We start from the raw sequence: 21903 nt of genomic DNA, 5'->3' as shown, positions 1-21903 counted from the left end.
TCTGTTGTCACTGAGCAGAATCGTTTCCCTTAACATTAATTTAGTTCAATGAAATCTACACAATAATGAAATAATGAAATACAAACAAATATGTTGAAAAAGATACACTGGCTTAGGGAATTATCTTCGTTTTGGTCTTAGATTGCCCTGTGGAATGTATTTTGCACATATTTGACCTGCTAGACAAAACTTTATTCATTTATTTATTCTAAAAAAAAAAATTCAATAATTAGTAAAACCATATGCTGTAAAAACCTTGTTCATTATTGCTTCTATCCCTCCTGTTGAGACATGACATGGTCCGTGGCTCAATACTGCAGCATATTTAAACAAATTCTTTGGCAGTATGGTTTTCCTTCCGGTCATTCATACGAGTCTATTGTAGATGGCAATTGAATAACATCTAATAATGCTAAAATATTTGTAGTTTATACATTTAGCTGTGGATGTCAACATACCTGTTTTTCCAATGCTGTGTTAACACATGTACAGTTGAGAAGGCATACTGACTGTCAGTGTAAACGTTAACAACCTTTTTGTTATTTAATTTACAAGCTTCAGTTAAAGCTACCAATTCGACTGCTTGAACAGAGTAATTTTTTGGTAGTGGTTGTTTTAAGAAAACTTCAGTTTCTGTTACTACTGCAAATCCTGTAGCATTTGTGCCATCAGGGTTTTTTGCTTGACCTGTTGAATAAATATAGTTATTTCTGCATTTTCATAACGTATATCAGTTAAGTCTGGCCTGGGTAAAACACTGATGGTTATTTCTGACATGCAATCATGAGGCTTTCCATCTGTGGGGTAGGTAGCAGTGTGGATGGATTAAGTGTAGCACATCTCTCGACAACAAGGTGTGGCTGTGAAAGAAGAACTGTTATGTAGGAGAGATGTCTGGTAAAGATATTTTGTTAAGTAACCATATCACAGCCACTGCATGAGGTACCTTAAGTGTTAATGGGTGAAATAACACCATTATTGTTGATGCCTGCACTGCCAATGGCTTCTGGCCATTGATTCAAAAGTACGATCTCGTCCCTGTTTCCCCCTTTCAGTGGACACTGGCCCCTAATTACCGCAATTCAGCAGGGGGTCTTTCATTAGGAGTACTGGACTCCCCCGTGCACGGTTTCAGCTCCGACCCTGGAAAGCGGAAAAAACGTTGAGATCTGGTTTGAGGACCCAATTGTTGAGAAAAGTCTCTCAATGAGACTCAGAGTTGCTGGAGTCAGTTAATGCAAATGTTTAATCTTGCAGCAAGTTCAAGAAGGTGTGTGTGTATGGGTGTATGTGTGCGAACGTGTGTGAGTTTGTGTGTGTGAGAGTTTAAAGAACCTGTTATCCACAGGCAGGTCTTAACTAGTATGGCACAGGTCCAGCCTGTCTCATCTTTTTTGGAAGGTCCAGCGCTCGGCCCTTCTGTCTGTTTGGACTCTCACATACATTCGGTTAATCATAGAAAAACGAGAACAAAACTTTTTAGCCCCTTAAATTCATAAAACAGACATGGTGCAGTTATTTCCATTCTAGAAAATAAGAGTAATCACCACCATTCCTATAAATTCTGGATATTCTAACAATCTGAATCTTTTTTAAATGTTCGATGAAGCCCTTTGCTGTTCTGTTTAGAGACTCAGCTGATCATAAACCAAGTTTTGCTCTTGAACCAAGCTTCTAAACTCTTCACCTTTTTCATTTCTCAGTTAGTATTCACTTTAAAACTGATTAAAAGAAAAATTAAATGAATGCCTATCAACAAATGTGGGATCTAAACTCTAGTGCTTTCTCTAAAATAATTTCCTTTCTCAATTCAGAAATGTGTGTGTGTAAGTCACAACACCCGTGACACCAAAACGGCTTTCTTTTCTCTCTTTTCTCTACACTCTGCACTGTGAGCACACACACCAAATCAGAAAGGCTTTTTTCTCTCTTTTCTACATTATGGACTGTGGGGACACAAAACCGCTCTCTCTCTTTTTTTTTTTTGATTGTGTGCCAGGGCGTTGTCTCACGTATTAGATTATGCTTAAGATACGAATGGGTTTATCAGTCACATCAGAATCCATACATACTGATCCTCCCGTAATAAAATGGTCGGATCTTATCAAACACACTTTGTTTCTTGTGACAAGTCAGCCAAACAGCGTATACACGTCAAGACACTGAATCAAGTTTGCCACAAGAACTCATAAGTTTGGCAGTATTGCTCTGCCGTCAGCAATCATACACCCATTTTATTTTCATGAGACATGTGCAGGCACCTGTTCATCTACTGTTCTATCACTATGAATTAGTTTATCTATTATCAATAAGGATACTTCTACAACTACTATCAAAGTATGTCCGGACTTCTTATGTTGTCAGTTGCTATATATGAATAAGTGGGTTGCTACTGAAAAGCATTAAGCATGTCACACAGCCCAAACATATAACATTTCAGGACACACCACACAGTTAACAACCACAGTGAAGCGTGTCAAAGCCCAAACATGTAACATTCAACAGGACACTTACACAACACATTCAAATCAAACAGTCAGACAACATACAAGAACATATACCCCAGCCGGCATTGCTCCCTGCCTATTTTCCTACAACTCACTATGTGTGCGCACACCTTTATTCACAAACTCTTCAACTTATACTCTTTTACCGAAGCTGCTACAGCTCGATTGGCCAAATACCCTTAGATCCTATTTCGGTGAATTTGACATCTGCCTTGTATGTAACAGATTAGCGGTTTAGCAGTTTTAATTTAGTTTGAGTGAAGGAATTCATTTTATAGCAAAATCCGAAATCGTGAAGAACTCATGAAAGTAAGCTTATTCTCGGATTCCTGAAACATTAGATTTGCTCTTTCTTTTACTGCAAAGTACAACGTTGAGCAGCACTAATGAGTTGTTTCTATTTTTGGCAGGCTTTACCTTTGCGGATGAAGCCCTTTCTGTCTGTGCAAAAGAAATCTTGTTACTGTGCAGAGTGACTTCTCTGAGTAGAGTCGCCTTACTTGTTGCGACTGTGCCGATGTTCGAAGCTGGAGTGCAAAGTTGTTGCTTGAATGGTGCTCGCTGGAGCGTGTGGTAGTGTAAAGTTATACCATTTAAAAGGGCTGAAGAGTGCTCAGTGCAGCGGGTGGGCGGAGGTGCAAAGTGACACTATGGCCATAAAAAGAACACCGCTACAAGTGCGCATTGTGCCAGGAAGGGCCCTCGGACGTGAACCAGTGGACAGTTATCGCTTCTCGGCCTTTTGGCTAAGATCAAGTGTAGTATCTGTTCTTATCTTCTTAAACCCCAGCTGGTCGAGGCGGATGGCCACCCTTCCTGAGTCTGGTTCTGCCAGAGGTTTCTTCCTGTTAAAAGGGAGTCGTTCCTTTCCACAGTTGCCACAGGCACGCTCAGGACGGGAGATTGGACTGAAGACACGTTTCGGTGCAATCTGTTGGTTTCCTTAGCTAGGATATTAATTTTTTGAATTGGCTCTATATGAATTAATTGGATCATGATTACAATGAATTGAATTCCAATTGGCTTGAATTGGACTATATTACTTAAGTGCCTTGAGATGACAATTGTTGTAATCTGGCGCTATATAAATAAAATTGAATTGAATTGAATTGAATTGAATGTCTGATATGTCCTCTATGCGAGACTACATATTAAATGGATTTGTATCAATAGGAGTTGAAAAGGAGCTTGCTCCGTTCACTCCAAGCATCGACCCGGTACTGCAGTGCCGCTGGGAACGGTGCGCTCTCCTCTGCTCTTGTGAAAAAGCAAACAGCGGTGCAGGATGGAAGTTTCAGGGAGCCTAAGATGAAACTTTCTTTTAATCTGCTGATAAAAGAGAGTGAATGCGAAGCAGACTTTAACACGGTTCTGGGAGCGAGCCGAGTGCGGGCTAACTGGGAGAATTGCTTGAAAGAAACGCGACACCGAATGAGCAGTCAGATCAAAGCCTCAACACGGTGTTCCCGTGTTGTTTGTGGCTGCCTTGTCTTTTGCACAGAGTAAAAGACAAGGCAGCCATCGAATATGGCCCGATTGTTCCTACTTGGTCAGCCGAGGAGCAAGGGGGGGGAGCAAGCGTCTCAACCAAGCAAAGCTCACCATGGGGAAGGTGGCTATGCCAACTAGCCTGATGCCCTGCTCCCGCAGTGATGGATAATCATACACTGGTTTCTCTTCATAATGTACAAGTCTTTCGCCTTTTACTAAAGACTTCCGTGTAGAGCAGCACTAATGAGTTGTTTCTATTTTTGGCAGGCTTTACCTTTGCGGGTGAAGCCCTTTCTGTCTGTGCAAAAGAAATCTTGTTACTGCGCAGAGTGACTTCTCTGAGTAGAGTCGCCTCACTTGTTGCGACTGTGCCGATGTTGCTTGAATGGTGCTCGCTGGAGCGTGCGGTAGTGTAAAGTTATGCCATTTAAAAGGGTTGAAGAGTGCTCAGTGCAGCGGGTGGGCGGAGGTGCAAAGTGACACTATGGCCATAAAACGAACACCGCTACAAGTGCGGATTGTGCCAGGAAGGGCCCTCGGACGTGAACCAGTGGACAGTTATCGCTTCTCGGCATTTTGGCTAAGATCAAGTGTAGTATCTGTACTTATCAGTTTAATATGTTATATGTCTATGCAAGGACTACATATTAAATGGATTTTTATCAATAGGAGTTGAAAAAGGAGCTTGCTCCGTTCACTCCAAGCATCGACCCGGTACTGCAGTGCCGCTGGGAACGGTGCGCTCTCCTCTGCTCTTGTGAAAAAGCAAACAGCGGTGCAGGATGGAAGTTTCTTTAATCTGCTGAGAAAAGAGAGTGAATGCGAAGCAGACTTTAACATGGCTCTGGGAGCGAGCCGAGTGTGGGCTAACCAGGAGAATTGCTTGAAAGAAACGCGACACCGAATGAGCGGTCAGAACAAAGCCTCAATACGGTGTTCCTGTGGTGTTTTTATAAAATGCGGTGTAAAAAAAGGTGTGAATGCCCCATAGAAAACTAAAAGGTGGAGCGGAAGTGTTCGGCTGCAAGAAGGTGTGAATGTCCGACTATATTTGGTGAAAAGCAGGTGAAGCAAGGTCTGAATGCCCAACCTTACATCATCAAAAGCGAGATCAGAGGTTTTTGGCTGCAAGAAGGCCATAGTTTGCCAAAAGCGGGTAAGGTGCGAATGATCGGCTAAATATCAACAAAAGTGGGGGCGGAGGTCTTCGGATGCAAGTGGGTGTGAATATCCCACCATACAAGTATGGTGGAGAGGAAGCTGTGAATGGCCGACCATAGTTTGCAAAAAGCGGGTGAGAAAAGGTGCGAATGTCCAACCATACATGATCAAAACAGGGAGCGGAGGTGTTTGGCTGTGACAAGGTGTGAATGTCCACCCATAATTAATGAAAAGCGGGCAACAAGTAGGTTCGAATGCCCAACCATACATCAACAAAAGCAGGAGTGGATGTGTTTGGCTACAAGAAGGTTTGAATGTCCGAGCATAGTTTGTAAAAAGCGGGTAAGAAAAGGTGCGAATGCCCGACAAAGTATGATCAAAAGAGGGAGTGGAGGTTTTCGGCTACAAGGTTTGAATGTACGACCATAGTTTGTAAAAAGCGGGTAAGAAAAGGTGCGAATGCCCGAACATACACCATCAAAAGAGGGAGCGGAGGTGTTACACTTGAAAGACGGTGTGAAAGTCCGACCATAGTTGGTAAAAAGTGGGTAAGAAAAGGTTCGAATGCCCGAATATATACCATCAAAAGCGGAAGCGGAGGTGTTCGGCTGCAAGAAGGTGTGAACGTCCGACCAAAGTTTGTAAAAAGCAGTTAAGAAAAGGTTCGAATATCCAACCAAACATAATCAAAAGTGGGAGCAGAGCTGTTCGACTGCAAGTAGGTGTGAATATCCACCCATAATTCCTGAAAAATGGGTAAGAAAAGGTGCGAATGCCCAACCATACATCATCAAAAGAAGAAGTGGATGTGTTCTGCTACAAGAAGGTTTGAATGTCCGACCATAGTTTGTAAAAAGCGGGTAAGAAAAAGTTCGAATGCCCGAACATACACCATCAAAAGAGGGAGCGGAGGTGTTCCGCTGTAAGATGCTGCGAATGTCCGACCATAGTTGGTAAAAAGCGGGTAAGAAAAGGTTAAAAAACCGGACTGTACACAATCAATAGCGGGAGCGGAGTTGTTCGGCTACAAGAAGGTGTGAAAGTCCGACCATGGTTTGTAAAAAGCGGGTAAGACAAGGTGCGAATGCCCGACAATGTATGATCAAAAGAGGGAGCGGAGGTGTTCGGCTGCAAGGTCTGAATTTCCAACCATAATTTGTAAACACCGTTGAAGAAAAGGCTCGAAAGCCCGACTATACACCATCAAAAGCGGGAGCGGAGGTGTTCAGCTGCAAGAAGGTCTGAATGTCCACCAATAATTACTGAAAAATGGGTAAGAAAAGGTGTGAATGCCCAACTATACATCATCACAAGCAGAAGTGGATGTGTTCGGCCACAAGAAGGTTTGAATGTCCGACCATAGTTTGTAAAAGGCGGGTAAGAAAAGGTTCGAATGCCCGAACATACACAATCAAAAGAGGGAGCGGAGGTGTTTCACTGCAAGAAGGTGTGAATGTCCGAGCATAGTTTGTAAAAAGTGGGTAAGAAAAGGTTCGAATGACAGAACATACACCATCAAAAGAGGGAGCGGAGGTGTTCCGCTGTAAGAAGGTGTGAATGTCCGACCATAGTTGGTAAAAAGCGGGTAAGAAAAGGCTAAAATACCCAACTCTACACAATCAATAGCGGGAGCGGAGTTGTTCGGCTAAAAGAAGGTATGAAAGTCCGACCATGGTTTGTAAAAAGCGGGTAAGAAAAGGTTCGAATGCCAAAATATACACCATCAAAAGCGGAAACCGAGGTGTTCGGCTGCAAGTAGGTGTGAATGTCAGATCATAATTTGTAAAAAGCTGATGAGAAAGGTGTGAATGACCAACAATAATTGCTGAAAAATGTGTTAGAAAAGGTAAGAATGCCGGACCATTCATCATCAAAAGCGGGAGAAGAGGTGTTCGGCTGCAAGAAGCTGTGAATGTCCAGCCATAATAACTCAAAAACGGGTAAGAAAAGGTAGTATTGCCAGACCATAAATGATCAAAACAGGGAGCGGAGGTGTTCCGCTGTAAGAAGGTGTGAATGTCCCACCATAATTGGTAAAAAGCGGGTAAGAAAAGGTTAAAATACCCGACTGTACAAAATCAATAGCGGGAGCGGAGTTTTTTGGCTACTAAAAGGTGTGAAAGTCCGACCATGGTTTGTAAAAAGCGGGTAAGAAAAGTTGCGAATGCCGGACAATGTATGATCAAAAGAGGGAACGGAGGTTTTCGGCTGCAAGAAGGTCTAAATGTCCAACCATAATTTGTAAAAACCGGGGAGGAAAAGGCTCGGAAGCCCGACTATACACCATCAAAAGCGGGAGCGGAGGTGTTCAGCTGCAAGAAGGTCTGAATGTCCATCAATAATTTCTAGAAAACATGAAAAAAAATGTTCGAATATCCAACCGCACATGATCATAAGTGGGAGAGGAGGTGTTCAGCTGCAAGAAGGTGTGAATATCCACCCATAATTCCTCAAAAATGGGTAAGAAAAAAGGTGCAAATGCCCAACCATACATCATCAAAAGCAGGACTGGATGTGTTCGGCTACAAGAAGGTTTGAATGTCCGAGCATAGTTTGTAAAAAGCGGGTAAGAAAAGGTTCGAATGCCCGAACCTACACCATCAAAAGAGGGAGCGGAGGTGTTCCGCCATAAGAAGGTGTGAATGTCCGACCGTAGTTGGTAAAAAGCGGGTAAGAAAAGGTTAAAATACCCGACTGTACACAATCAATAGCGGGAAGGGATGTGTTCGGCTACAAGAAAGTGTGAAAGTCCAACCATGTTTTGTAAAAAGTGGTTAAGAAAAGGTGCGAATGCCCGACAATGTATGATCAAAAGAGGGAGCGGAGGTTTTCGGCTGCAAGAAGGTCTGAATGTCCAACCATAATTTGTAAAAACCGGGGAAGAAAAGGCTCGAAAGCCCGACTATACACCATCAAAAGCGGGAGCAGAGGTGTTCAGCTGCAAGAAGGTCTCAATGTCCATCAATAATTGCTAGAAAACATGAAAGAAAATGTTCGAATATCAAACCGCACATGATCATATGCGGGAGAGGAGGTGTTCAGCTGCAAGATGGTGTGAATGTCCACCCATAATTCCTGAAAAATGGGTAAAAAAAGGTGCGAATGCCCAACCATACAACATCAAAAGCATGTGTGAATGTCAGATCATAATTTGCAAAAACCTGATGAGAAATGGTGAGAATGCCCGACTATACACCATCAAATGCGGGAGCGGAGGTGTTCGGCTGTGAGTAGGTGTGAATGTCCGACCATACTTGCTGAAAAATATGACAAAGCAGTTTTCACTTGGTTTGAGTGAAGGAATTCATTTTATATCAAAATCCGAAATTGTGTAGAACTCGTCAATCGACGCTTATTCTCGGATTCCTGAAAAGGTTTAGTGTTGTTCTTTCCTATCCTGCAAAGTACAACGTTCTTTTTTGTTTAAAGCTATTATGACATGGATAAATATGAAGGACAAAGCAGTTTTAACTTAATCGGTTTCAACAAAATAGAAAGTATTACTTTGCAGTATACCAAAGAACAACACTAAACCTTTAGGAATCCGAGAATAAACTTATTTCCACGAGTTCTACACAATTTCGGATTTTGATATAAAATGAATTCCTTCACTCAAACCAAGTTAAAACTGCTTTTTCCTTGATATTTATCCATGTCTGAATCGGTTTCAACAAAATAAAAAGTATTACTTTGCAGTATACCAAAGAACAACACTAAACCTTTAGGAATCCGAGAATAAACTTATTTCCACGAGTTCTACACAATTTCGGATTTCTATATAAAATGAAATCCTTCACTCAAACCAAGTGAAAACTGCTTTGTCATATTTTTCAGCAAGTATGGTCGGACATTCACACCTACTCACAGCCGAACACCTCCGCTCCCGCATTTGATGGTGTATAGTCGGGCATTCTCACCATTTCTCATCAGGTTTTTGCAAATTATGATCTGACATTCACACCTGCTTTTGATGATGTATGGTTGGGCATTCGCACCTTTTTTTACCCATTTTTCAGGAGATATGGGTGGACATTCACACCTTCTTGCAGCTGAACACCTCCTCTCCCGCATATGATCATGTGCGGTTTGATATTCGAAAATTTTCTTTCATGTTTTTTAGCAATTATTGATGGACATTGAGACCTTCTTGCAGCTGAATACCTCTGCTCCCGCTTTTGACGGTGTATAGTCGGGCTTCCGAGCCTTTTCTTCCCCGGTTTTTACAAATTATGGTTGGACATTCAGACCTTCTTGCAGCCGAAAACCTCCGCTCCCTCTTTTGATCATACATTGTCGGGCATTCACACCTTTTCTTAACCGCTTTTTACAAAACATGGTCGGACTTTCACACCTTCTTGTAGCCGAACACATCCCTTCCCGCTATTGATTGTGTACAGACGGCCATTTTAACCTTTTCTTACCCGCTTTTTACCAACTACGGTCGGACATTCACACCTTCTTATGGCGGAACACCTCCGCTCCCTCTTTTGATGGTGTATGTTCGGGCATTCGAACCTTTTCTTACCCGCTTTTAACAAACTATGCTCGGACATTCAAACCTTGTAGCCGAACACATCCAGTCCTGCTTTTGATGATGTATGGTTGGGCATTCGCACCTTTTTTTTTACCCATTTTTGAGGAATTATGGGTGGACATTCACACCTTCTTGCAGCTAAACACCTCCGCTCCCACTTATGATCATGTGCGGTTTGATATTCGAAAATTTTCTTTCATGTTTTCTAGCAATTATTGATGGACATTCAGACCTTCTTGCAGCTGAACCCCTCTGCTCCCGCTTTTGATGGTGTATAGTCGGGCTTTCGAGCCTTTTCTTCCCCGGTTTTTACAAATTATGGTTGGACATTCAGACCTTCTTTTAGCCGAAAACCTCCGCTCCCTCTTTTGATCATACATTGTCGGGCATTCGCACCTTTTCTTACCCGCTATTTACAAAACATGGTCGGACTTTCACACCTTCTTGTAGCCGAACACATTCGCTCCCGCTATTGATTGTGTACAGTCGGGTATTTTAACCTTTTCTTACCCACTTTTTAGCAACTACGGTCGGACATTCACACCTTCTTATGGCGGAACACCTCCGCTCCCTCTTTTGATGGTGTATGTTTGGGCATTTGAACCTTTTCTTACCCGCTTTTTACAAACTATGGTCGGACATTCAAACCTTCTTGTAGCCGAACACATCCAGTTCTGCTTTTGAGGATGTATGGTCGGACTTTCACACCTTTTAGTAGCAAAACAACTCCGCTCCCACTATTGATTGTGTACAGTCGGGTATTTTAACCTTTTCTTACCCGCTTTTTACCAATTATTGTTGGACATTCACACCTTCTTACAGCGGAACACCTCCGCTCCCTGTTTTGATCATTTATGGTCTGGCAATACTACCTTTTCTTAACCGTTTTTGAGTAATTATGGCTAGACATTCACAGCTTCTTGCATCCGAACACCTCTTCTCTGCTTTTGATGATGAATAGTCCGGCATTCTTACCTTTTCTAACACATTTTTCAGTAATTATTGTCGGTCATTCACACCTTTCTCATCAGCTTTTTGCAAATTATGATCTGACATTCACACCTACTTGCAGCCGAACACCTCGGCTTCCGTTTTTGATGGTGTATATTTTGGCATTCGAACCTTTTCTTACCCACTTTTTACAAACTATGCTCGGACATTCACACCTTCTTGCAGCGAAACCCCTCCGCTCCCTCTTTTGATTGTGTATGTTCGGGCATTCGAACCTTTTCTTACCCGCTTTTTACAAACTATGGTCGGACATTCAAACCTTCTTGTGGCCGAACACATCCACTTCTGCTTTTTATGATGTATAGTTGGGCATTCACACCTTTTCTTACCCATTTTTCAGTAATTATTGGTTGGAAATTCAGACCTTGCAGCCGAACACCTCCGCTCCCTCTTTTGATTATACATTGTCGGGCATTCGCACCTTGTCTTACCCGCGTTTTACAAACCATGGTCGGACTTTCACACCTTCTTGTAGCCGAACAACTCCGCTCCCGCTATTGATTGTGTACAGTCGGGTATTTTAACCTTTTCTTACCCGCTTTTTACCAATTATGGTCGGACTTTCACACCGTCTTACAGCGGAACACCTCCGCTCCCTCTTTTGATGGTGTATGTTCGGGCATTCAAACTTTTTCTTACCCACTTTTTACAAACTATGGTCGGACATTCAAACCTTCTTGTAGCAGAACACATCCACTTCTTCTTTTGATGATGTATGGTTGGGCATTCGCACCTTTTCTTACCCATTTTTCAGGAATTATGGGTGGACATTCACACCTACTTGCAGTCGAACAGCTCTGCTCCCACTTTTGATTATGTTTGGTTGGATATTCGAACCTTTTCTTAACTGCTTTTTACAAACTTTGGTCGGACGTTCACACCTTCTTGCAGCCGAACACCTCCGTTTCCGCTTTTGATGGTATATATTCGGGCATTCGAACCTTTTCTTACCCGCTTTTTACCAACTATGGTCGGACATTCGCACCATCTTAAAGCGGAACACCTCCGCTCCCTCTTTTGATGGTGTATTTTCGGGCATTCGCACCTTTTCTTACCCGCTTTTTACAAACTATGGTTGGACATTCAAACCTTCTTGTAGCCGAAAACCTCCACTCCCTCTTTTGATCATACATTGTCGGGCATTCGCACCTTTTCTTACCCGCTTTTTACAAACTATGCTCGGACATTCAAACCTTCTTGTAGCCAAACACATCCACTCCTGCTTTTGTTGATGTATGGTTGGGCATTCGAACCTACTTGTTGCCCGCTTTTCATTAATTATGGGTGGACATTCACACCTACTTGCAGCCGAACACCTCGGCTTCCGCTTTTGATGGTGTGTATTTTTGCATTCGAACCTTTTCTTACCCGCTTTTTACAAACCATGGTCGGACTTTCACACTTTCTTTTAGCCGAACAACTCCGCTCCCGCTATTGATTGTGTAGAGTCGGGTATTTTAACCTTTTCTTACCCGCTTTTTACCAACTATGGTCGGACATTCACACCTTCTTACAGCGGAAACCCTCCGCTCCCTCTTTTGATGGTGTATGTTCTGGCATTCGAACCTTTTCTTACCCACTTTTTACAAACTATGCTCGGATATTCACACCTTCTTGCAGCGAAACACCTCCGCTCCCTCTTTTGATTGTGTATGTTCGGGCATTCAAACCTTTTCTTACCCGCCTTTTACAAACTATGGTCGGACATTCAAACCTTCTTGTGGCCGAACACATCCACCTCTGCTTGTGATGATGTATAGTTGGGCATTCACACCTTTTCTTACCCATTTCTCAGTAATTATTGGTGGACATTCAGACCTTCTTGCAGCTGAACACCTCTGCTCCCGCTTTTGATGGTGTATAGTCGGGCTTTCGAGGCTTTTCTTCAACGGTGTTTACAAATTATGGTTGGAAATTCAGACCTTGCAGCCAAACACCTCCGCTCCCTCTTTTGATCATACATTGTCGGGCATTCGCACCTTGTCTTACCCGCGTTTTACAAACCATGGTCGGACTTTCACACCTTCTTGTAGCCGAACAACTCCGCTCCCGCTATTGATTGTGTACAGTCGGGTATTCTAACCTTTTCTTACCCGCTTTTTACCAATTATGGTCGGACATTCACACCGTCTTACAGCGGAACACCTCCGCTCCCAATTTTGATGGTGTATGTTCGAGCATTCGAACTTTTTCTTACCCACTTTTTACAAGCTATGGTCGGACATTCAAACCTTCTTGTAGCAGAACACATCCACTTCTTCTTTTGATGATGTATGGTTGGGCATTCGCACCTTTTCTTACCCATTTTTCAGGAATTATGGGTGGAAATTCACACCTACTTGCAGTCGAACAGCTCTGCTCCCACTTTTGATTATGTTTGGTTGGATTTTCGAACCTTTTCTTAACTGCTTTTTACAAACTTTGGTCGGACGTTCACACCTTCTTGCAGCCGAACACCTCCGCTTCCGCTTATGATGGTATATATTCGGGCATTCGAACCTTTTCTTACCCGCTTTTTACCAACTATGGTCGGACATTCGCACCATCTTACAGCGGAACACCTCCGCTCCCTCTTTTGATGGTGTATTTTCGGGCATTCGCACCTTTTCTTACCCGCTTTTTACAAACTATGGTTGGACATTCAAACCTTCTTCTAGCCGAAAACCTCCACTCCCTCTTTTGATCATACATTGTCGGGCATTCGCACCTTTTCTTACCCGCTTTTTAAAAACTATGCTCGGACATTCAAACCTTCTTGTAGCCAAACACATCCACTCCTGCTTTTGTTGATGTATGGTTGGGCATTCGAACCTACTTGTTGCCCGCTTTTCATTAATTATGGGTGGACATTCAGACCTACTTGCAGCCGAACACCTCGGCTTCCGCTTTTGATGGTGTATATTTTTGCATTCGAACCTTTTCTTACCCGCTTTTTACAAACCATGGTCGGACTTTCACACCTTCTTTTAGCCAAACAACTCCGCTCCCGCTATTGATTGTGTAGAGTCGGGTATTTTAACCTTTTCTTACCCGCTTTTTACCAACTATGGTTGGACATTCACACCTTCTTACAGCGGAACACCTCCGCTCCCTCTTTTGATGGTGTATGTTCGGGCATTCGAACCTTTTCTTACCCGCTTTTTACAAACTATGCTCGGACATTCACACCTTCTTGCAGCGAAACACCTCCGCTCCCTCTTTTGATTGTGTATGTTCGGGCATTCAAACCTTTTCTTACCCGCCTTTTACAAACTATGGTCGGACATTCAAACCTTCTTGTGGCCGAACACATCCACTTCTGCTTTTGATGATGTATAGTTGGGCATTCACACCTCTTCTTACCCATTTTTCAGTAATTATTGGTGGACATTCAGACCTTCTTGCAGCTGAACACCTCTGCTCCCGCTTTTGATGGTGTATAGTCGGGCTTTCGAGGCTTTTCTTCAACGGTGTTTACAAATTATGGTTGGAAATTCAGACCTTGCAGCCAAACACCTCCGCTCCCTCTTTTGATCATACATTGTCGGACATTCGCACCTTGTCTTACCCGCGTTTTACAAACCATGGTCGGACATTCACAGCTTCCTCTCCACCATACTTGTATGGTGGGATATTCACACCCACTTGCATCCGAAGACCTCCGCCCCCACTTTTGTTGATATTTAGTCGGTCGTTCACACCTTACCCGTTTTCTTGCAGCCAAACACCTCTGATCTCGCTTTTGATGATGTAAGATTCGGCATTCAGACCTTGCTTTTCCTGCTTTTCACCAACTATAGACGGACATTCACACCTTCTTGCAGCCGAACACTTCCGCTCCACCTTTTAGGTTTCTATCACACCTTTTTTTTCACCGCATTTTATAGATTATGGTTGGAAATTCTCAACCACTCATCCGAAGACCTCTCCTCCCGCTTTTGTTAATATATTTGAACTTTAGTCAGACATTCACACCTACTTGCAGCCGAACACCACCTCTCTAGCTTTTGATGATGTATGGTCCGGCATTCTTACCGTTTCTAACACATTTTTCAGCAATTATGGTAGGACATTCACACCTTCTTGCAGCTGAACACCTCCTCTCCCACTTATGATCATGTGCAGATTGATTTTCGAAAATTTTCTTTCATGTTTTCTAGCAATTAATGATGGACATTTAGACCTTCTTGCAGCTGAACACCTCCGCTCCCGCTTTTGATCATACATTGTCAGGCATTCGAACCTTGTCTTACAAACTTTAGTCAAACATTCACACCTTTTTGCAGCCGAACACAGTTTTTTTCAGCCGAACTTGGGCATTCGAACCTTTTCTTACCAGCTTTTTACAAACTATGCTCGGACATTCAAACCTTCTTGTAGCCGAACACATCCACTCCTGCTTTTGATGATGTATGGTTGGGCATTCGAACCTACTTGTTGCCCGCTTTTCATTAATTATGGGTGGACATTCACACCTTGTCGCAGCCAAACACCTCCGCTCCCTGTTTTGATCATGTATGGTTGGACATTCGCACCTTTTCTCACCCGCTTTTTGCAAACTATTGTCGGCCATTCACAGCTTCCTCTCCACCATACTTCTATGGTGGGATATTCACACCCACTTGCATCCGAAGACCTCCGCCCCCACTTTTGTTGATATTTAGTCGGTCATTCGCACCTTACCCACTTTTGGCAAACTATGGCCTTCTTGCAGCCAAAAACCTCTGATCTCGCTTTTGATGATGTAAGGTTGGGCATTCAGACCTTGCTTCACCTGCTTTTCACCAAATATAGTCGGACATTCACACCTTCTTGTAGCCGAACACTTCCGCTCCACCTTTTAGTTTTCTATGGGGCATTCACACCTTTTTTTTCACCGCATTTTATAAAAACACCACAGGAACACCGTATTGAGGCTTTGTTCTGACCGCTCATTCGGTGTCGCGTTTCTTTCAAGCAATTCTCCTGGTTAGCCCGCACTCGGCTCGCTCCCAGAGCCGTGTTAAAGTCTAATTCGCATTCACTCTCTTTTCTCAGCAGACTAAAAGAAAGTTTCATCTTGGGCTCCCTGAAACCTCCATCCTGCACCGCTGTTTGCTTTTTCACAAGAGCAGAGGAGAGCGCACCGTTCCCAGGGGCACTACAGTACCGGGTCGATGCTTGGAGTGAACGGAGCAAGCTCCTTTTTCAACTCCTATTGATACAAATCCATTTAATATGTAGTCCTCGCATAGAGGACACATCAGACATTAAACTGATAAGAACAGATACTACACTTGATCTTAGCCAAAAGGCCGAGAAGCGATAACTGTCCACTGGTTCACGTCCGAGGGCCCTTCCTGGCACAATGCGCACTTGTAGCGGTGTTCTTTTTATGGCCATAGTGTCACTTTGCACCTCGGCCCACCCGCTGCACTGAGCACTCTTCAGCCCTTTTAAATGGTATAACTTTACACTACCGCACGCTCCAGCGAGCACCATTCAAGCAACAACTTTGCACTCCAGCTTCGAACATTGGCACAGTCGCAACAAGTAAGGCGACTCTACTCAGAGAAGTCACTCTGCACAGTAACAAGATTTCTTTTGCACAGACAGAAAGGGCTTCATCCGCAAAGGTAAAGCCTGCCAAAAATAGAAACAACTCATTAGTGCTGCTCAACGTTGTACTTTGCAGTAAAACAAAGAGCAAATCTAAAGATTCAGGAATCCGAGAATAAGCTTACTTCCATGAGTTCTTCACGATTTCGGATTTTGCTATAAAATGAATTCCTTCACTCAAACTAAATTAAAACTGCTAAACCGCTAATCTGTTACATGCAAGGCAGATGTCAAATTCACCGAAATAGGATCTAAGGGTATTTGGCCAATCGAGCTGTAGCAGCTTCGGTAAAAGAGTATAAGTTGAAGAGTTTGTGAATAAAGGTGTGCGCACACATAGTGAGTTGTAGGAAAATAGGCAGGGAGCAATGCCGGCTGGGGTATAGGTTCTTGTATGTTGTCTGACTGTTTGATTTGAATGTGTTGTGTAAGTGTCCTGTTGAATGTTACATGTTTGGGCTTTGACACGCTTCACTGTGGTTGTTAACTGTGTGGTGTGTCCTGAAATGTTATATGTTTGGGCTGTGTGACATGCTTAATGCTTTTCAGTAGCAACCCACTTATTCATATATAGCAACTGACAACATAAGAAGTCCGGACATACTTTGATAGTAGTTGTAGAAGTATCCTTATTGATAATAGATAAACTAATTCATAGTGATAGAACAGTAGATGAACAGGTGCCTGCACATGTCTCATGAAAATAAAATGGGTGTATGATTGCTGACGGCAGAGCAATACTGCCAAACTTATGAGTTCTTGTGGCAAACTTGATTCAGTGTCTTGACGTGTATACGCTGTTTCGCTGACTTGTCACAAGAAACAAAGTGTGTTTGATAAGATCCGACCATTTTATTACGGGAGGATCAGTATGTATGGATTCTGATGTGACTGATAAACTCATTCGTATCTTAAGCATAATCTAATACGTGAGACAACGCCCTGGCACACAATCAAAAAAAAAAAAAGAGAGAGCGGTTTTGTGTCCCCACAGTCCATAATGTAGAAAAGAGAGAAAAAAGCCTTTCTGATTTGTTGTGTGTGCTCACAGTGCAGAGTGTAGAGAAAAGAGAGAAAAGAAAGCCGTTTTGGTGTCACGGGTGTTGTGACTTACACACACACATTTCTGAATTGAGAAAGGAAATTATTTTAGAGGAAGCACTACAGTTTAGATCCCACATTTGTTGATAGGCATTCATTTAATTTTTCTTTTAATCAGTTTTAAAGTGAATACTAACTGAGAAATGAAAAAGGTGAAGAGTTTAGAAGCTTGGTTCAAGAGCAAAACTTGGTTTATGATCAGCTGAGTCTCTAAACAGAACAGCAAAGGGCTTCATCGAACATTTAAAAAAGATTCAGATTGTTAGAATATCCAGAATTTATAGGAATGGTGGTGATTACTCTTATTTTCTAGAATGGAAATAACTGCACCATGTCTGTTTTATGAATTTAAGGGGCTAAAAAGTTTTGTTCTCGTTTTTCTATGATTAACCGAATGTATGTGAGAGTCCAAACAGACAGAAGGGTTACGGCCGAGCGCTGGACCTTCCAAAAAAGATGAGACAGGCTGGACCCGTGCCATACTAGTTAAGGCCTGCCTGTGGATTACAGGTTCTTTAAACTCTCACACACACAAACTCACACACGTTCGCACACATACACCCATACACACACACATTCTTGAACTTGCTGCAAGATTAAACCTTTGCATTAACTGACTCCAGCAACTCTGAGTCTCATTGAGAGACTTTTCTCAACAATTGGGTCCTCAAACCAGATCTCAAAGTTTTTTCCGCTGTCCAGGGTCGGAGCTGAAACCGTGCACGGGGGAGTCCAGTACTCCTAATGAAAGACCCCCTGCTGAATTGCGGTAATTAGGGGCCAGTGTCCACTGAAAGGGGAAAAAGGGACGAGATCGTACTTTTGAATCAATGGCCAGAAGCCATTGGCAGTGCAGGCATCAACAATAATGGTGTTATTTCACCCATTAACACTTAAGGTACCTCATGCAGTGGCTGTGATATGGTTACTTAACAAAATATCTTTACCAGACATCTCTCCTACATAACAGTTCTTCTTTCACAGCCACACCTTGTTGTCGAGAGATGTGCTACACTTAATCCATCCACACTGCTACCTACCCCACAGATGGAAAGCCTCATGATTGCATGTCAGAAATAACCATCAGTGTTTTACCCAGGCCAGACTTAACTGATATACATTATGAAAATGCAGAAATAACTATATTTATTCAACAGATCAAGGAAAAAAACCCTGATGGCACAAATGCTACAGGATTTGCAGTAGTAACAGAAACTGAAGTTTTCTTAAAACAACCACTACCAAAAAATTACTCTGTTCAAGCAGTCGAATTGGTAGCTTTAACTGAAGCTTGTAAATTAAATAACAAAAAGGTTGTTAACGTTTACACTGACAGTCAGTATGCCTTCTCAACTGTACATGTGTTAACACAGCATTGGAAAAACAGGTATGTTGACATCCACAGCTAAATGTATAAACTACAAATATTTTAGCATTATTAGATGTTATTCAATTGCCATCTACAATAGACTCGTATGAATGACCGGAAGGAAAACCATACTGCCAAAGAATTTGCTTAAATATGCTGCAGTATTGAGCCACGGACCATGTCATGTCTCAACAGGAGGGATGGAAGCAATAATGAACCAGGTTTTTACAGCATATGGTTTTACTAATTATTAAAAACATTTTTTTAGAATAAATAAATGAATAAAGTTTTGTCTAGCAGGTCAAATATGTGCAAAATACATTCCACAGGGCAATCTAAGACCAAAACGAAGATAATTCCCTAAGCCAGTGTATCTTTTTCAACATATTTGTTTGGATTTCATTATTTCATTATTTTGTAGATTTCATTGAACTAAATTAATGTTAAGGGAAACGATTCTGCTCAGTGACAACAGAGGTTTTTACCAAATGGTCTGAAATATTTGTAAACAATGTCATCTCACTGATGGCAAAGAACTTAAAATAGACCTTAGAAACCACTGTGATATAGAAGGTTTCGCTAACACATTGGAATTGTTTTACTATTTACATATGCATGTGCAGTGAAGAATTGCTTGCTGCTGATAAATGCAAAGAAGAACAGCTTACACATAAATGCTCACATATAGGCTGCTGAATGCAATGAAGACCTGCGTATCCAGTAAAGTTCAATGTCAATGTGTAATATCCAATTAGGATTTGCAAAACAGTGAAGTTAAACAATGAATGGGTCCATAGTCGGTATGAGAAGACTACAGGAATATTTACCTGGGTGTACGTTCAAATTATTGTAAATTATTGTTTGTTTGTTTGTTAGTATGTATATGAATGTTATGTGTATAAACTGTGTTGAGTTGTAGTTACTCAGTAGTGTCTCAGTGAAACAACCGACGGGGGAAGCCTTGCGGTGACAACAAAAGCAGTGTTTTACTGATCAGTCAAGTTGCTCCACTGTACTCCATACAAACTGGTTGGCTACTGAAGGGATAGAAAATGGGGAATACTTGTTTTAAAGCAAACAAGGAATTAGATGGGAAAAATACATGTTTTAACGGGACCCAGACAATATTAAATACTCAGACAGATGGGAGAAGAAGTGTAGTTTTGTAGGAAATCACAAAATTATTACATAAAATGAGTGAAATCAATTGAAGAATGCCTTTCTGGAGAGCTGTTTACCACAGATGAGCAGCTTTGCGACCAAGCACATTGTAGATCGCTTTACTGCCAAAATGATCTAGTTTAATGGATTGGTTTAGACATTTATAACAGCATTTTAAGAACAAAGAGAGAAACAAAAAGGGACAACGCTTCATGGTGGAAGGTGATGTATAAATAACTGTGTATATGATGAAGGAGAGACCATTTGAGCAGCACAGCCATTTCGCAGCACAGGGACAGCAGTTCAAGTTAAAGGATCTCCCATGTGGTATCACCTGTCACACTGTCAAGGCATCAAAAGAAGAAAAAATCACCAAACTCAAGGACAAAGAGACGAAGACTCCGGTGAACGAAGAGAGAGGACTTACAAACCAGAAATACAAAAGGATGCTCGATATCAAGATCCAGAAGAAGAGGCTAACAATGCCACGAACACTTACGATGCTGGGAATGATGCCAGCAATGAACAGAGAAGAAGATTCAGTGTCATCAATCTGCAACACGTGCCTCTAATGAGGGGGTGAATATAGAATCCTCAACGATTACAACGTCTCTAGGAACTGTGACAACAACAAGGTTTAAACCATTTTGATATATATTGTAACCTATTGGCTAAGGAATAGTGCTGAAAATGAGGTAAATCTAATCCACCACTGTCCTTGGTCTTCTGTAGGGTTTTTAAACTAATACGTGGTGGTTTGTTTTTCCACAGAAATTTGGAGATGCATGAATCTAGTGACTTAAACCAAGTAGCAGATAGTTTTATGGGGATCATTGAGAACAAATAGTTAACTTTTGGTAGTATCATCATTTTAATGGTTGTAACTCTCCCCATAAGTGATATAGGTAAGGACTTCCAACGAGAGAGATCGTCCTCTACTCTCTTTACTAATTGCACATAATCCATCTGTACTTATCAGTTTAATATGTGATATGTCTATGCAAGGACTACATATTAAATGGATTTTTATCAATAGGAGTTGAAAAAGGAGCTTGCTCCGTTCACTCCAAGCATCGACCCGGTACTGCAGTGCCGCTGGGAACGGTGCGCTCTCCTCTGCTGTTGTGAAAAAGCTAACAGCGGTGCAGGATGGAAGTTTCTTTTAGTCTGCTGAGAAAAGAGAGTGAATGCGAAGTAGACTTTAACACGGCTCTGGGAGCGAGCCGAGTGCGGGCTAACCAGGAGAAATGCTTGAAAGAAACGCGACACCGAATGAGCGGTCAGAACAAAGCCTCAATACGGTGTTCCTGTGGTGTTTTTATAAAATGCGGTGAAAATAAAGGTGTGAATGCCCCATAGAAAACTAAAAGGTGGAGCGGAAGTGTTCGGCTGCAAGAAGGTGTGAATGTCCGACTATATTTGGTGAAAAGCAGGTGAAGCAAGGTCTGAATGCCCAACCTTACATCATCAAAAGCGAGATCAGAGGTTTTTGGCTGCAAGAAGGCCATAGTTTGCCAAAAGCGGGTAAGGTGCGAATGACCGACTAAATATCAACAAAAGTGGGGGCGGAGGTCTTCGGATGCAAGTGGGTGTGAATATCCCACCATACAAGTATGGTGGAGAGGAAGCTGTGAATGGCCGACCATAGTTTGCAAAAAGCGGGTGAGAAAAGGTGCGAATGTCCAACCATACATGATCGAAACAGGGTGTTTGGCTGCGACAAGGTGTGAATGTCCACCCATAATTAATGAAAAGCGGGCAACAAGTAGGTTCGAATGCCATACCATACATCATCAAAAGCAGGAGTGGATGTGTTCGGCTACAAGAAGGTTTGAATGTCCGAGCATAGTTTGTAAAAAGCGGGTAAGAAAAGGTTCGAATGCCCGAACATACACCATCAAAAGAGGGAGCGGAGGTGTTCCGCTGTAAGACGGTGTGAATGTCCGACCATAGTTGGTAAAAAGTGGGTATGAAAAGGTGCGAATGCCCAA

At 42.3% G+C, this 21903-nt stretch overlaps 3 non-coding genes and 3 pseudogenes across 3 annotated transcripts; 5 read left to right on the top strand and 1 right to left on the bottom strand.

Moving 5' to 3' along the window:
- The first annotated feature begins 3233 nt into the window (after nt 1–3233).
- Nucleotides 3234–3323, top strand: LOC140286285 (U2 spliceosomal RNA; annotated as a pseudogene).
- A 302-nt stretch (nt 3324–3625) lies between these two features.
- LOC140286286 (U2 spliceosomal RNA) lies at nt 3626–3758 on the top strand (annotated as a pseudogene).
- Nucleotides 3759–4169: 411 nt separating this feature from the next.
- LOC140286288 (U5 spliceosomal RNA) lies at nt 4170–4283 on the top strand. Its single transcript, XR_011911129.1, has one exon. It is a non-coding gene; the product is annotated as a U5 spliceosomal RNA (small nuclear RNA).
- A 275-nt stretch (nt 4284–4558) lies between these two features.
- On the top strand, nt 4559–4746 carry LOC140286292 (U2 spliceosomal RNA). Its single transcript, XR_011911133.1, has one exon. It is a non-coding gene; the product is annotated as a U2 spliceosomal RNA (small nuclear RNA).
- Nucleotides 4747–15798: 11052 nt separating this feature from the next.
- On the bottom strand, nt 15799–15989 carry LOC140286280 (U2 spliceosomal RNA). Its single transcript, XR_011911128.1, has one exon. It is a non-coding gene; the product is annotated as a U2 spliceosomal RNA (small nuclear RNA).
- A 4861-nt stretch (nt 15990–20850) lies between these two features.
- On the top strand, nt 20851–21027 carry LOC140286282 (U2 spliceosomal RNA; annotated as a pseudogene).
- Nucleotides 21028–21903: the final 876 nt, after the last annotated feature.

Source organism: Leuresthes tenuis, unplaced genomic scaffold (assembly GCF_036924035.1).
Source record: "Leuresthes tenuis unplaced genomic scaffold, fLeuTen1.0.hap1 SCAF_82, whole genome shotgun sequence".
Classification (NCBI taxonomy): Eukaryota; Metazoa; Chordata; class Actinopteri; order Atheriniformes; family Atherinopsidae; genus Leuresthes; species Leuresthes tenuis.
Note: the sequence above shows the minus strand (reverse complement) of the source record. Positions and strands in the feature narration are given on the sequence as shown.